We start from the raw sequence: 15,273 nt of genomic DNA on the forward strand, positions 1-15,273 counted from the left end.
TCCACCCCCCAGTCTTTTGGGTTTTCCACATAAAGTATCATATCATCTGTGAAGAGTGAGAGTTTGACTTCTTTGCCAATATGAATGTCTTTTATTTCTTTTTGTTGTCTGATTGCTGAGGCTAGAACTAGTACTGTGTTGAACAGCAGTGGTAAGAGTAGGCATCCCTGTCGTGTTCCTGACCTTAAGGGAAAAGCTCTCAGGTTTTCCCATTGAGAATGATATTCGCTGTGGGCTTTTCATATATGGCTTTTATAATATTGAAGTATGTTCCCTCTATCCTTACACTGTGGAGAGTTTTAACCAAGAAACAATGCTGTATTTTGTCAATGCTTTTCCTGCTTCAGTTGAGAGTATCATATGGTTCTTGTCCTTTCTTTTATTAATGTGATGTATCACTTTGATTTGTGAATTTTGAAGCACCCTTACAACCCAGGAATAAATCCCACCTGGTCATGGTGACTAATCTTTTTAATATACTGTTGGATCCAATTGGTTAGTATCTTAGTGAGAATTTTGGCATCCATGTTCATCAGGGATATTGGTCTGTAATTTTACTTTCTGGTGTGTCTTTGTCTGGCTTTGGGATCAAGGTCATGCTGGCCTCATAGAAGAAGTTTGGAAATTTTCCTTCCATTTCTATTTTTTTACAAAGCTGGAACAAATAATCCTAAAATCCAGGAACCAGAAAAGACCAAAAATAGCCAGAGGAATGTTGAAAAAGAAAACCAAAGCTGGACTTCAAGCTATATTACAAAGCTGTAATCATGAAGACAGTATGGTACTGGCACAAAAACAGACACGTAGATCAATGAAACAGAATAGAGAACACAGAAATGGAACCTCAATTCTGTGGTCAACTAATCGTCAATAAAGCAAGAAAGAATATCCAATGGAAAAAGGACAATCTCTTCAACAAATGGTATTGGGAAATTTGGACAGCCACATGTAGAAGAAAAAAAAACTAGACCATTTTCTTACACCGTACACAAAGATAAACTCAAAATGGATGAAATACCTAAATGTGAGAGAGGAATCTATCAAAATCCTAGAGAAAAACAGAGGCAGCAACCTCTTCAACCTCAGCCGCAGCAACTTCTTGCTAAACCTGTCTCCAAAGATAAGGGAAACAAAGCAAAAATGAACTATTGGGATTTCATCAAGATAAAAAGCTTCTGCACAGCAAAGGAAACAGTCAAGAAAACTAAAAGGCAACCAATAGAATGGGAGTAGATATTTGCAAATGATGTATCAGATAAAGGGCTAGTATCCAAGATCTAGAAAGAACTTATCAAATTCAACACTTAAAAAACAAATAATCCAGTCAAGAAATGGGCAGAAGACATGAACAGACACATCTTCAAAGAAGACATACAAATGGCCAACAAACACATGAAAAAATGCTCTGCACCACTTGGCATCAGGGAAATACAAATCAAAATCACAGTGAGATACCACCTCACATCAGAATGGCTAAAATGAACAAGTCAGGAAACAACAAATGTTGGCAAGAATGTGGAGAAAGGGGAACCCTCTTACACTATTGGTAGGAATGTAAGCTGGTGCAGCCATTCTGGAAAACGGTAAGAAGATTCCTCAAGATGTTAAAAATAGAGCTACCCTAAGACCCAGCAATTGCACTACTAGGTATTTATCCCAAAGATACAAATGTAGTGATCCAAAGGAGCACCTGCACCCCAGTGTTTGCAGCAACAATGTCCACAATAGCCAAACTGCAGAAAGAGTTAGGATGTCCATCAACAGATGAATGGATAAAGAAGATGTGGTATATGTATACAATGGGTATAAAATATATGTATACTTAGCCATCAAAAAGGATGAAATCTTATCATTTGCATTGACATGGATGGAGCTGGAGGGTATCGTGCTGAGCAAAATAAGTCACTCATAGAAAGACAGTTATATGGTTTCACTCATATGTGGAATATAAGAAATAGTGCAGAGGATCATAGGGAAGGGAGATAAAACTAAATGGGAAGAAATCAGAGAGAGAGACAACCCATGAGAGATGCTCAACTCTAGGAAACAAACTGAGGGTTACTGGAGGGATGAGGGGGCCAGAGTTACTGGGTGATGGGCATTAAGGAGGGCATGTGATGTGATGAGCCCTGGGTGTTATACACAACTGATGAATTACTGAGCTCTACATCTTTAACTAATGATATTCTCTATGTTGGCTAATTGAATTTAAATTTTAAAAAAGTAAGATACTAGGCCATGGAGCAGTGCACCTCCCATTTTTCACCCACATCCTCTATCTAACCTGATGTGCGTGCGCACAAAAACCCATGTACACGCACATGCACACAAGCCCACACGCACACACGTGCATGCACATACACACATGCATGCCCACATGCGCATGCACACATGCACACATACTCCCTGTTGAGAAGAGGAAAAAGAAGGAACCAAAGGAGTAAAAGGGAGAGGCAGGGTCCATACCAGACTAGCATTGGGTAAGAATGCTCTCGGAGGCAAGAAACAGAACGCTGGATAACAGTGACCTAAATGAGTCAGAGTATATGTTTCTCCTCTAACAAGGAATCTGGATGTTAATGGCTGGTGTTAGTGTAGGGACTCACTACATATAGTGTAGTCACTACATACAAAGTCAGGGGCATCCCGCACAGCAGGACAGCTCCACTCCCACTTGCAGAGAAGCTAGACTCAGGCACAGAAACACAGGTAGCGGACAGCTCCAGCTGTGGCTTCTTTTTCAGAAGCCTCCCTTCTACTTTCTGCTTCATCAGCAAGATCTGGGGTATATGGTTCTCCTAGGTACCAAGGAGGATGGAAAGTAGGCATCTCACCTGCAGTTGGCGCACTGCTGACCCGAGCCAATTGAAGTAACACCGACAAGGAGGAAGAACTAGAGACCACTGGCAGGCAGCCAGCAAGCACTCCTTGGTGACACTCCTGCTGTGCCCCCTCTGCCCCACCCACGTCCCTGGCTCCTATTCACCTACCCCACCCACCTTGACCAATGTGGACTTCCAAATTCCTGGTAAACTATATGGGCTTGTTTATGTTGGCTTCACAACCAAATCATTATGCATAAGAGAAACTCTCATGTGAACTGCTAGAGTACAATTGTTTGTGCATGTTGGACTGTCTGCCTTTTAGTTATTGGACAAGTGTCCAGAGGCAATTTGTTAAGTAATTTGTAAAGTAGCAAATTAATTCCCCTATTATAGATAGTTATCCAGTTGCTTCTGGCAGCCTAATACTTCTTACTGGTAAGTCATCACATTTAAACCTAGAATTATTTTAGCATAAGCCATGTTGAGTATATAACCTGCCCGTGATTATTTCTCTAGCTACGCTGACCTGATCAGCACTTGATAGGTTTTGTGAATGCACTGGTATTTCTCATGATTGTACATTTCCTTCCTTGGTACCAACTTCCATTGTAACAACTAATTTAGCAATAAGGAAAACATAAAACTAAGCACATGAAAAACTGAATCATTAGGGGAAAAGATAGTTACTCAAATGAACCTACTTATTTGATAAATAGAAATATTTTTAATCTTTTGACTCTCTGGAATTTTTAATGAACAATAATATTTATGAATTCTCTTAGGTTAAAAAAGTATCAATTATTAAAACTGGCTTCTTAAAATAGCAGAACTATACTTAATGACTCTAAATTACAAACCTGTGGATAAGATTGTCTTTACCAGCAAAGGAAAAATCACTGAAACAGAAAAAGGAGTCTTGATCATTTTTAGTTCTAGTCATTTCTTCATGAAATCAGAAAAGCTAAAAAATAAGCAAAATCTCTCTATACAGCTCTTTCCTCCAAAGATGTTTCCCAAAATAAAAGGACAACTCAAGGGTATAAATAGTCAAGTACAGTATGTCAAGTGCATGTGTAACAACTGATGTTTTCCATGACAGCAAATGGTTCTTTTCTTCATCTTTTAGGTTTTGCAAGCTTTCATTTTATGTGACGGTTGGGTTGGTGGTCTTCATATTACTGCATAGTTAATCAGGAGTTAAATTAGTGTCAAGAAATCATTATATTTTGCAATTAGCCCAATTGCAAAGCTATCTTGGGTGTACCAAACAGAGTTGAAAATATTCATTTCCTACAAATTGACGTGTTTGCTTCACAGCCTTCTTTACCACTTAATACCTGGTATACGTGGTAAATGTGTTCACAAGAGTATTCTCCAAACTGAAATCACCCTATTCAGATAGGCTAAATCTATAATGGCAGTTCCACTCCGTGCTGAAAATCTAATTCATCAAAGCCGGGAGAACATCAAAGCTGGGAGAACATTGTTACAATAGCAATTGGTACCAAAGAAGGAAATGTACAATCATGAGAAATACCAGGGCATTCACAAAACCAACATCATTATTGAAGGAAAGACCTCTGTGGAGACATCAAGTGGATATGCATATTCATTTGCTTCTGGCAACCTAATACTTCTTACTGGTAAGTCATCACATTTAAACCTAGAATTATTTTAACATAAGCCATGTTGAGTATATAACCTGACCGTGATTATTTCTCTAGCTACACTGACCTGATCAGCACTTGATAGGATAATTTTGTAAGCTGGAAGTCTTCAAGCAGAATAGTAAGATGCCAGTGAGGCCTTTTCCGCTTCAAACAAAGAGATGCCTCCCCATGGAAGACTGAGTGCATCTCAGATGAAAGAGCCCAAGGAAATGTGATTAATCAAGCATACTTCTAGTCCTGAGTTTGGAAGACTTCCAAAATGGAAGTCTTTGGAAATCACATGCAATCCATACTAGCTCTCCAAGTGAGAGCAGAGCCCAAGCCAATGACAGATAATGAATTTCGTTTGACGGCCCTCTGTGTCCTACATCTTGGAAATTCTAAATGATGAGGCAATGGAAGCCAACAACTGGTAAAGCTCAGTATCTCTTACACTCAATGATCCAAGCCTATTACTGCATTTTTCCCCAGATTTGTCTACCATGTTTAGCCTCTCCCAGACCCTGGGAGCGCAAGTCTGATGGGTGAGTCCGTGGGCTCACCCTCTCCTGCACGCGTGCAACCTGGCCTCCAGACCAAGGTTTTCCTCTTGAGACCTCTGCCTTCTCACAGTGATAATTAATAGTGAATACACTGTGCTTTAGTTTTTCTTCATCTCATTTAAGGAGAACTGGATTGTTCTTGTTACACTTCCCAAATTTGAAACATTCTCTATGGTGATTTTAATAAGCTTTTGCCACTTATGTGAAAGCAATAATTTTTTTAATTTCCAAAGGGGAGAGAAAATGGGTGTCATGGTTCTGCAAAATAGGTAAAAGTGAAGTCCTGTTAGACCCTAATTGGTACAAACTAATTAGGAAAATGACCAAGGAGTTTTTCCCATAGCTTTTTAAGTGTTTCAGCAAAATTGACTTAGGAAGTCATATTCAAGAGTATAAAGATGATGACAAAAATCCATGGGGACTGATGACATTTTCAAAGTCATCGTAGAGGTATGGGAAAAAAATCTGGGCACCAATTCTTTGCTGCCCCGTGGAATGTAGATCTCTGCCAGCACCTCTGGACCCTTCTTCTCCTCTGCCCTTTGGCCATCCCCCTGCCTCCTTCCTATTATTCAAGGAAGCCAGTGCATTCCCATCTCAGAAGCTTTGTATATGTAGTACCCTCTGCTTGGGATTCTTCTTTCCAAACTCTTATCCTGTGTCTCACCTTTAATCTCACTTCTGCAAAGTCCTTACACTATCTCTCTATTCAAGCAGCCCTCAACCAGGACCAGTCTTTCTCAATCAGCTCTCCTTGGGTAGTCTTCACGTCTTTGGCCAGCAAATGTTAATACATTATACATTTAATTTCAGTTCTATAATTATGATTGTGGGCTGCTTCTCTTCTTGTCCTAGAGTCAAAGTTCCATTAAGTGTCCTTTTTCCCTTTCCATGTTTCAGCCCCGAGACAGGGCCCAAACCACGAGAGCACTAATAAATATTTGTCGAATGAAGAAATAAATGAATAACTAAGCGAACTCTATGTTTGCTGACTGCTGATGATTCAGAACCAGTGATTCAAGGGTACTTGTAGGCAAACATAATGACAGATTTGGTAACAGTCACATGATATAATATTTAAAGCAAAATAATTTGAAGGTGGACCCCACCACTGGATGATTTATTTCTTCATGTATACACTACCTGTTTGTCTCTGAACTGCATGCAGTAGCTTCAGTTACTCATTGTCTAAGCTCCCTTCCAGGAGAGTGGCTTGGGCAGTGCCATGGAGAGATTAAGAGGATGTATAACCTGAAATCTGAAGCCCACTTTCCTGGTCAGATATCATGTTGGACTGTCAAGAACTGTCAGTCACATCTTTTTCTGGCTTTGTATCTATAGAAATTTGTGGGCTGGAATATCTGAGCTTTTCAAGATCCTCACCCAACAGAAGACAGGACCATAAAGACACATTCCATCTGCTGACATCTTCCCCAGGCAGATCAGAGTTGGAGCATGCCTGTCTCCCCTCAGGGACTTGACTTAAGGGTCATCTCCGGCAAGCATTTAACCAAGGGTCTTATCACCAATGCTGATAAGCCTCAGGAGAGAGCATTCCCTGTCATGACTCTGTGCATGGTAAGCATCTCTTCTGCCCTTTTAGAGCTAGATTACCTTGTGCACTTTCCGTGTTTGTAGCAACTGCTTGTCCGAAAACATTCTCGTCACGTGGTATTTACATTCAGACCTGATATTACATATTTAGAGTGAAAGTCATAATTACCAATAAAGTCAAAGCATTTAAAAAACTGCAGTTTATATGTGTATCTACATATACGACATAGGTACCTGTGCATGCAAATATGTAAAAACAATATTAGGAAAAATAATTTTTGCACACCAGTGAAAAATTTAGACTCACTTTATATTCAGTAATCTAGCTATTTGCTTCATTTTAGTTTCTAAAACAAAGTTAGAGTCCTCTAGAATTTTAGTGACTAATGCTCAGAGCACAGTCCCTGGGGCTATTTCCCCTAGGTTTGGATCCCAGACCTCTTCCTTCTAGACTATGATCTTGGGCAGGCACTTTTTCAGCCCAAGCCTTGGTTTGTTTTTCTTTAAAATGGGGATAATGATAGCACCTACTTCATAGGCTAGCTTTAAGATTTAAATTAGTTAATATTTGTAAATTCAGTAGTTTATGGCACATAATAAACTTTACAGGTGAACTTGATAAGTAAATAAAATATCATATTTCTCAAACTGGGGACTATTACCCATATGCACATGGCAACATGCCATGGGGTACTCAGCACTACAAGATGCATTCCAGAACCTACCTGTGGTAACTACTGAAGTCAATGATGAGTAATAGAACATTAATTTTAAGTAAAGACAGATGCATTATGGAGTAGACATTTTATGATAAAACATGAGCTTTCAAGACATTTATTGTTTGCCGCTGGCTCCTCAGGCAAGACACTCCATTCTTGTCCACTGTATCTTCCACCCCTTCCCTACTATGGTCCAAATTCTAATCAGACTCTCAGTTTTCTGGGACCATTCCATACTTTCCTATACCACCTCTGCCAATGATGACCACTCTTCCCATCGTGGCTGCCCATGGAAATCCAGCCCCACTTCCAGAACCACAAAACATTTCTTTTCTGAGAGGACTCTGTTGAATCTGCTACTAAATGTAATTTCCCTGCCATGAATGGCCAGAATACTGTGTGACTATTTCATGACTGCTGTCACATACTGAATAATCATGTCTTCCATGCATGAGCACTCCCAATCCTCTTGTTAGGCTGTAAGCAACTTGAGTTCAGATATGATCCCCTCTCTTCTGCTCCTTCCCTTCCTCCACAGGGCACCCAGCACAGTGCCTCTCACTTTACTAGGTGTTTATTGAGGTGACTGGACCCCATGCCTCCATCAGGAAAGGCCTGCCACAGGGCAGTTGGAGATCATTCATCTCTTGTCACAATGGCATCAATGAAAAGATAACTACTTCAAATGGGTTATTGACCACAATTCCAGGAAAGTACCAAGAACAAGTGTTCTAATTAATCAGCCAGCCACAGACTCCTAACTTTCTGGTGCGTCCAATTTGTTTTTCCCCAGGGAGCCTGTTAACTTGGCTCAGCATTTGCAAAGAGGAGTGGTTCAATAAGGTAAGCAACACTTTTAATGAGCAACCTATTTGCAACAAGGTCTAATTCATACCTCAGCATGAAAAGGAAACCTAAACAGTTTTCCTGGGGTATGAAATGACAGGCAATTTCTTATCTAGTCTGCCCTTGAAGATTCTCCTAGCCTCATTTTTGTTTTGCTGACTTTCTTTGGAGATAGTTGGCATCAAGATTTATAGGAAACAAGATGAGATCATTAACTAATTTTTTTAAAAATATTTCCTGTGTGCCCACTATATACCAAAATGGTCAAGATGGAGTTTACTAACAGTTAACAGTGAAATTCAGACAACTAAAAGGGAAATTAAGTATGGGGTGATATGTTATGAGAGTGGAAGTACAGTTTTCCAGACAAATACAGAGGAACTAGATTCAATAGGATTTGCTTGTAGGGTGTGAGAGAAATCAAGGAAAAAGCCCAGCCTTCTGTCCTGATTACTCAAGGGACACTAGAAGAAAAGCTGGTTTATCCAGGGTAAAGGTGAGGATGATGATGATAACTTTGATGTTGACCAGGTTGAGGATGAAAGGTCATCAGGACATCCGAGCTGAGACGTACAATAAAGGGCCGAATATCAACTCAGGAATTCAGGAGAGAGATCCTGATAAAGGCACACATTTCTTAGATACAAAATAAGTAAAATGGTGATTAAAACACCAGGAGTGATTGAGACTGACAAAAGAAGATGCGTCTAGACAAGCCCAAGAGGTAGAAGGAAGGCCTGTAGTGATGTCATGGAGGTCAAAGGAGATTCAAAGAGAAGGGACTGGTTATACATATCCACACCACTGAGCAACCAAGAAAGATGAGTACTGTAAGGAAGCATTGGATTTAGTCAAAAGAATCCTCTGGTGACCTGAAAGTGTAATGTAGTGAAGAGATGGGGACAAAAGCCAGTAAGGGGTGGGTGGAGAGTTTTGGGAACACACACCAAACAGAGATGGCAAGTGTTCACTGCTCTTCTCAGAAGCTGGATGGTGGAGAGAGCGCATGTCATCCCAGAAGGAGACTTTAGGACAAGGAAGGATTTTTAAATGATATTTGGACCTTAAATATATTAACATATTTTGAAAAAAATATCCAGTAGTAAGGAAAAGAGGAAGAGGAAGCCATGCATAAAGGAAGGGGGAAGGAATTGGTTTTAGAGCATGGACAGATAATATTTAGGACATTGAATCAGTAGAACTTAGTTAACCAAATACAGTGGCCCACAGAGAATTAAAGCACCAAATCGTGAAAGTGGACAAGTTTATTAAACTCAGAGCTCTTATCCTACCAATATTCAGAATTCCAGAGGTCCCATATAGGTCCTGGATCCTGCCTCCGATCCTTGGAGACGTCTTGGAGAAAATATGTCATGTCCTCTGCAGCCTTCCTCATCCAAAACAACACAGGTTGGACCAGCCCCTCTACAAAGTGTCTCCCCACGGATGGGGGCTCCTTTGCACATGGAATGTAACCGGAGAAGGCTCTCAGCAAGCCCCTCTGGGCTCCTTTCCTTCCTTACACCCTTTTTGAGCAGATGTGGGGTGCTGGCTGCCGAGCTGGGAATACCCAAAAGCCTAAAAGGGTGGATACTCTTTTTCTGCACTTGCTGCCTCAAGATAAGTTGGGGACTTGTGGCCTTTATAAGGCTCAGAATATTGGGCCCTTCTTTGCTAAAGTTGATCTGCTGGGTGTAGAAGTTACTCCCTCTTCCCATACCCCAAATTTCTTTCTTAACATAAACAATTTCACTCCAATGAGGCAAGAAGAGTCTCCTCTGTTCCTCACATTTATTACTTTTCTACTGAGAGTCCTGGTTGTATTTATTTTTAATACCCAAATCATCCTCCCTGAGAGCCCAGTGAACTGATTGCTAGGAATTGTTCCCCTCAATGCCCCCCTTCCATTTCAAAGTGTTCTCCTGTAGAGTCTTCCACAAATGCCCACCAGCCTGTGGTCAGGCTGTTTGCATTTTAGCTTCCTCATTACACCGTCAGGTCACGCCTGCCACCACCACACTTCATGCCATCTTTGCTCAGCTGTGATTACCATTTCACAAGATTGTGTTGATCTTGGGAAGGGGAGGGGTCCAGAATGAAGGACTAAGCTGAGAGTAACTCACATCTGCCACGAGAGGTGGATGCACTGGTATACCTGGACAAACCTGACCTCAGATTCAATCCCAAGCTGTTTCTGAGATTCATTCTCATGGAAAGGGGGAGTTCGCCACATGGTCCTATCACCACTGCCTGGAGTCCTCCAAAGTTCTCCACTCCTTAAAATCCAGGCACAAGATCTCTGACCCTGAAGAATATTTCTGTCTCCTAGTGTAAGCACTGCCTTCTTGAATCCCCATTTCCCATCCCAGGATTAACCTCTATCTCGGCTGACTGGCAATAAAAACCCAATACTCTCAGAAGATGTGTATTCTGCATTTCACGGCCCCCAAAACACCATCCCAACAGTAGCCCAACATTCCTGAGTCTGACTGACCCCTGCCAGTTTTTAATGGTATTTCTATTCTCAGATGCAACTAATTTCTTCACCTGTTGTTTTAGTCCAGAATGAATGGTTCTCCATCTGGATCATGTGGGAATATCAGCTGTGGATCTTTGAACAGCAAATGCCTCACTCTGGACATATCCACTGCTATGGACTGAATTGTGTCCCCCAATAGCTATACATTGAAGCCCTAACCCTTGAAGTGACTATCTGGAGATAAGGCTTTTAGGAGGTAATTAAAGTATTAAATGAGGTTATATGGGTAGGGCCCTAATCTGTATAAGAGGAAGATCTCCCTCTCTGTCTCTGTCTCTCTTCCATGTGGGGACAATGAGAAGGTGGCCATCTCCAACTCACGAAGAGGACCTCACCAGAACCCAACCATGCTGTCACCCTAGTCTGGGAACCTGTAGCCTCAGAGCTCAGAAAATAATTGTCTGCTATTGTCGCCACGACCATGGTATTTTGTCATGGCAGCCTTAGCAGACTAATACCCTCACCTGGCATCTCTAGGGAGCAGCACAAGGATAAACAAAGAGGAGTCACCTCTGCAGCCAGACCTATTGACTGCTGGTATAGCCAGCACCCAAGCCTATTTCACCAGTAGCCACGTGCCTCTACAAAGAAGGAAGGTCACTTCTTGCCTGAACTTCTGCTTCATTTTCAGACTTTCCAATAGCTAACTAAAGGCTTATGTACCTTCCTCTTCCAAACTTCAGTCACTAAACTTCAGTTTTCTATCTTATCTACATTGTACTAGTCTCTTCTTATAGTAATGCATAAAGAATTATTGAGTACGGCCATTTTTTTTCCCACATTAAATATCTAGCTCACCTCTCTCCTAGGTTCTTTCTATGACAGGAGTTCTTGACCTCGCTACCTTGTGGACCTTCTTTGAGGATATGAGAAAAGCCAGCACTGCTTCTGAAAAATATACATGCATGCATGCCTACAAATCGCATGTGACTTGGGGGCTCAGGAGATCATAGTTCTGCCAAGGCAAAGTTACCAGTCAGAAGATTCATGGTCTACAGCCTTGCTATGCAAAGCCTGTTCTTCCATGAACAGCATCACTGAGGGCAGAATCTCAGGCCACAGCCAGGACCTACTCATCAGAATCTGCATCTGAATAAGACTCCACGTGACTGTATTCACACTAAAACTTGGGAGGCACTTACAACAACTTTTGCTATAAACAACTAACTTATACACAGCGTATGAGCATGATGAGTTAATATAATTTTGTCTTGTCTACTAGAGAACCACAATAATTAAACAATTCCCACTCTGAGGGTTTCTCTGGAGGGAACTGAGAAATGAGAACAGACATATTGCCAATCTTCTGCTATGGAGCGATAAAGGTGGGATTCTTCATCCGTGTACCCTTTCCAACCTGGCCTCCTATGTCCCCTCATTTCCATATTTGGAGGAGATTTATATATGTTATGGATAACCCTACTGAGCATCCTTTCCTGATAAAATAGCCCCAATGCTCAAATAAGAGGGGTGACATTGAGGTTACCAAAATAGCTCCTTTTACTGCTCTTTGAATTTCAAGCACTAAATCAGATGGGGAAAAAATGATCCCTCAAAACATTTCCATATGTTCTGACAATATGATCCCATTGCATCATTTACAAACTTCACATACTAAATTAAAAACTGTATTTACTTTGTATTCTTGGTGTGAAATCACCCCTAGAGCCTGACCTTCTTTGAATGTGGCTACAGCTGACAAATCAATCTCGTTACGGCGAGCGATGAGGGAGATGCTTCTCTGTCCCCTGAGCAATTGAAATGTACAGCTCTCGTATATATTTTAATTAGAGATTTTTTGCTTTTCTGTGCCCTGGGGCTTTTTGTGAAGGTACATTTCCCAAGACTCATGATAAAAATAATGATATTGCATAGTGCAAATTTACGCAACAGAACACAGGTGCTGGACCTCTTCAACATGTCTCTGTCATGGCTGAAGTTATGTGAAAGGTTGTTGTCAAGGCTGAAAGTTAAGGAGCAGAGTGGATGAAAGAAGGTGAAAAGAATGCAGTGTGCATGTGTAATTCCAGAAATGCTACCCATGACCTCTAACGCCAAGCCATTCTCCTTTCTTCACCCAAAGATGCTCAGAGGCAGCACCCCAAGACAAGAATCTAGTCCACGTAAGGTCAGCTACCAGCTTTTGGTTCCATAGATTTATGTAGGTGGAGTCCGTGATTTTATGATGTGAATCCCCCTGGGCAAGAGGCTATTGCAGGTCGAATCCATCTTCCTTCCCTCTGTTCCATCTCTCCTTCTCTGGAAGGACATTCCGTGAACACTCTCTTCCCAGGAAACTGCCATCCGTCCATGTTTGAAAACCAAACTTCCTTGCCTACAATTGAAAGAGTCTTCTCCTGCTCATTTTGAGTCTAATCCTCTTTAAAACCACCCCCAAAATCCTCCCATGCTCATGCACACTCATGCACAAACACACACACACTATCAAACACTCAAAAACATACGATGGGGAAATACTTAATGCTTATAATAAGCTTCAGAAGTAAGCTTCAGAAGACAGCAAACACGTAGCTGAAAGTGATGTTATTTTTTTGTACAGCAGCCTCGGAGGAGCTGAGGAGGGAAGAGATACAGGAGTCAGGATGTGTTCTGATTTAAAATAGTGTTTCTTTTTTTTTTAAAGATTTTTTATTTATTTATTTGAGAGAGAGAGAATGAGAGACAGAGAGCATGAGAGGGAAGAGGGTCAGAGGGAGAAGCAGACTCCCCACTGAGCGGGGAGCCTGATGCGGGACTCGATCCCGGGACTCCAGGATCATGACCTGAGCCGAAGGCAGTTGCTTAACTGACTGAGCCACCCAGGCGCCCTTAAAATAGTGTTTCTATCCTGGAGAGATGTCAAGTCACTCTTTACTTTTAGATTCCTGGTCCAGATCTTCACTTCTGATGGAGCATTGGTCCAAAATTGTGGAATTCCCATACACCCCACCCCCTAAAACTGGGTGACTGTGGGCAGTTTTTTAGTATTCAAGTATTATATATTATACATAAAATTTGAGGATAGAGCCCTGCCTTGAAATATCTGTTTAAAAAATGTGACTTTTTCAATGGTATCATTGGGTTGCATTAGTCAGAGTGATTGGTGCTGGACACTAAAGCTAATGTCTTTCAGATCTTAGGGGATGAAGCAATACGCATCTATTTCTCTCCTACATGCACATCCAGTGATGTCTGGGAGGCTCTGTCAGCATTGCACTCATCAGCCCAGGCTGCTTCATCTGGTGACACCCCCATCTTAAACATGACCCTGCCCTGTGCGGCCAGCACCCAAGGAGAGGAGACCACGGAGAGTCATGTGGGTGGCTTCATGACTGGTCAAAGCATTACTACATCACTACCATCCTCATCCCATTCACCAGACTCAGGATTTGGTCCCAACCGAACTACAAGGTAAACTGAGATATACAGTCGTCTCTATGGCCAACAAGAGGGAAATAGAGCAGCCTCTCCCTTCTGGCATGCATTCACTCCCTGGTCTACACAACATTTCAGAAAACTGTCTGTAGATTTCATGAAAGCAAACACACGAATAATGCCCCAACATCTGTGCTATGGCTTCATGGTTTCCTTGTTACCAGGTACAAGATTCTGTTTTGCTAAAACAAAAGTAAAACCTGGTATGAGTGTGTGTGTGTGTGTGTGTGTGTGTGTGTGTGTGTGTGTGTTAGAGAATAGTCCTTCTCTGAAGAAGGTGTTATAAAAATATTTTAAAACATATTTTCTTGATAATCCCTAGAAGCCCCAACAGCAAAGACTGAATTTCATCTATTGTTTGAATCCTAATTTTGACCATCTTCTACTCACCTCCCCCACCCCTACATTCTCTCTGCCCTCCTACCCATGAGCACTAAGCCCTCCCCAGCCAGTGGACCTACGCTATACTAAAATTAAATTTAATGAAAGCCATTTAATGCTGAAAAAATGAATTCATTAAAAAAAGCTGAGTACAGAACTGACCTAGAATACATGGGAATTCTGTTTATGATAAAGGAGATGTTTTAAATCAATGTGAAAAAAGGAATTTTTGGTAAGTGGTGTTAGTACAATTAGTTTATCTGTTCAAGTAACAGAAAAGTGTAACTTCCTCTCACTCTACCACAGTAAAATTTCATATAAAAAAGGTAAACATTTAAAAAATTGACATTATAAAAATCTTAGAAGATCACAGATGAATTATTTATAATATCAGAATAATGAAGGTTTTTAAAAGTAGTACACAAAATCCACAGGCCATATTAATAAATTTGACATAGAAACTTAAAACTTCTGTATTATAAAGTTACAGAAAATTGCTTGTAAATCATTCACTTCCTGTGATTTAATATTTCACAATTTAATAAAAAATTACACGCTATAAATAAACAGAGCTTGTGGGAAAATAGAGACATTCACTTTTCATTTCAAACTTTTGCTATGTTCTGAAATTTCCGAAAGATAAACTGGGAATATTTTTCAGTACATGGGTTTACTTTTCCTTAAATTACAAAAAATGTATGCAAATCAGGCAAAGATAATAAAAGGTCAATAAAAAGATGGCAAAGGGCATTGATGGGCATT

Source organism: Callorhinus ursinus, unplaced genomic scaffold (assembly GCF_003265705.2).
Source record: "Callorhinus ursinus isolate GAN/ISIS: 27379988/994484 unplaced genomic scaffold, GSC_fseal_2.0 scaffold3, whole genome shotgun sequence".
Classification (NCBI taxonomy): domain Eukaryota; kingdom Metazoa; phylum Chordata; class Mammalia; order Carnivora; family Otariidae; genus Callorhinus; species Callorhinus ursinus.